We start from the raw sequence: 2,772 nt of genomic DNA on the forward strand, positions 1-2,772 counted from the left end.
GATACAACATTAACAGCTTTTTTTTCGCTTTGCAAAAATGATTCTTTTGCAAAAAAAAACTGCTGTATACTGAAGTGCCTTCGTATTACACGTGGAATACTAAAAATAAAGTATTTGAACGTCGAAAACAGGGTAAGTCAGTCGACTGCCAACCTCCCATCTTCAAAGATACCACGACAGGAAGACTCTACACCGTTCACCCCAATCAACATGAATGCTTCTTTCTACGCCTGCTTTTGGTGAATGTACCCGGTCCGACATCCTTTGAGTACTTGAGAACTGTAAACGGTACTATACATGACACTTACCGTAATGCATGCCAAGCTCTGAATTTATTGGAGAATGACCAACACTGGGATAACTGCATCAATGACGCGTGCGAAACGTCAACCCCAAGTCAAATTCGTGCATTGTTTGGCATCATTTTAACAACTTGCTCTCCATCAGCTCCTACAGAGTTATGGGAAAAATATACGTCAAAAATGTCCGAAGATATACTCCATCGAAAACAGTTAGAGACGTCAGATATGAGTTTTGATTTTACATCAGAAATTTATAACTACACTTCAGTTATTATAGAAGATTTGTGCGTACGTATGGCAAACAAACCTCTTCAGGATTTGGGAATGCCTTCACCTAACCGTATCGCTGCTGTTTCGACATGTGTAGAATTGGATCGTGAACAAAGTTACAGTACGAGTGATCTATTGTCGTATGTACAAAATAACATTTCCAAGTTAACGTCGGAACAAAAAGACATTTATGATACGATAATGCATTGTGTCGATAACAACGTTGGAGAAATTTTCTTTTTGGATGCGCCAGGAGGTACTGGTAAAACGTTTGTGATAAAACTGATTCTGGCATCTATCGATCAAAAAATGGTATAGCGTTGGCAATTGCGTCGTCCGGAATAGCCGCAACATTGCTGCCTGGTGGAAGAACTGCTCATTCCGCTTTGAATTTGCTTCTGAATTTGCATTCTACAGAAACTCCCACGTTCAATATTTCCAAATCATCTGGGATGGGTAAAGTATTGCAGCAATGCAAACTTATTATTTGGGATGAGTGCACAATGGCACACAAAAAATCGCTCGAGGCTCTGGATCAATGCTTGAAAGATTTAAGAGGGAATTCGAAACCCTTTGGCAGCACATTAATATTGCTTGCGGGAGATTTCAGGTAAACATTACCTATAATACCTAGATCATCTCCTGCAGACGAAATGAATGCTTGCCTGAAAAATTCTAATTTATGGGCACACGTAAAAATATTAAAATTAACTACAAATATGCGTGTCCGATTGCAAAACGATGACTCTGGTCAAACATTTTCAGATCAATTGCTGGCAATTGGAAACGGAAAGCTCCCAGTAGACTCAATTTCAGGACGTATACAACTACCTGCTGATTTCTGTAATTTAGTGACGTCCAAAAATGAATTGATTGAAAAAGTATTTCCGAATATTCTAAAAAATTATAAAAATAATAAATGTCTAAGTGAAAGAGCGATTCTCGCACCCAAAAATATAGACGTCCACGAAATCAACAATACTGTTTTGACCAAGATTCGAGCCCAGGCAGTCCTTTACAAGTCAGTCGACACAGTTTTGGAACCAAATGAAGCGGTTAATTATCCATCTGAATTTTTAAATTCCATAGATCTTTCAGGGTTTCCACCACACTTGCTACAACTAAAAATAGGCGTACCAATAATACTTTTAAGAAATATCAACCCACCAAAGCTTTGCAATGGCACGCGACTTGCCGTAAAAAAAATAATGGAAAACCTAATAGAGGCCACAATCTTGACAGGGCCTTTTGAGGGTGAGGCTGTTCTTATTCCTCGCATTCCCATGATTCCAACGGATCTGCCTTTCCAATTTAAAAGATTGCAATTCCCAATTCGATTATCATTTGCAATCACCATTAACAAAGCTCAAGGTCAATCATTGGAAAAATGTGGTATAGATCTTAATACTGATTGTTTTTCCCATGGACAATTGTACGTTGCATGTTCGAGGGTCGGTAAACCTGACAATCTATTTATATGCAGCGACAATTGGACAGCGAAGAATATTGTATATTCGCAAGTTTTACGCAGTTAATTTGTATTGTATCTATCTATCTATCTATCTATCTATATAAAAACGAGTTGTGTGTATGCATGTTTGTTTGTTTGTAAAAAGAGCGTTTGCATATGACGTCATTATTAGTACATACGGCTTTGTATATGCAGAGACAATGGGAAAGCCAAGAATGTTGTATATTCGCAATTTTTACGTAGTTTGAAACACATATATAAATCTATCTATATTCACAGGTGGGACACAGGGACACAACTACAATGGCGCGTAACTAATATGGCGCGTAACGACTTACGCGCGCGGGGGGGCTTGGGGGGGCGCGAAGCGCCACCCCAACAGCTAGTATATATATATATATATATATATATATATATATATATATATATATATATATATATATATATATATATATATATATATATATATATATATCTATATATATAAAAATAAGTTGTTTGTGGGTTATGTCTGTCTGTCTGTTTGTCCGCATATGACGTCTGAATTATTTCATCATATACCAATTCAAAAACGAAAGGCCAACGTAACAACTAAAGAACCAGCACCAGATCCGTCCAACAATTTTAATGGACCTCGAGTTTACTTTAATTGGAAAAATCAAACTGGTACAGTGTACTTTGGTCTAATAGGTTTTTTTATTTTTCCATCACTGTTTGCTGCATCATAGT

The sequence above is a fragment of the Artemia franciscana genome, chromosome 20 (genome assembly GCF_032884065.1).
Source record: "Artemia franciscana chromosome 20, ASM3288406v1, whole genome shotgun sequence".
Classification (NCBI taxonomy): domain Eukaryota; kingdom Metazoa; phylum Arthropoda; class Branchiopoda; order Anostraca; family Artemiidae; genus Artemia; species Artemia franciscana.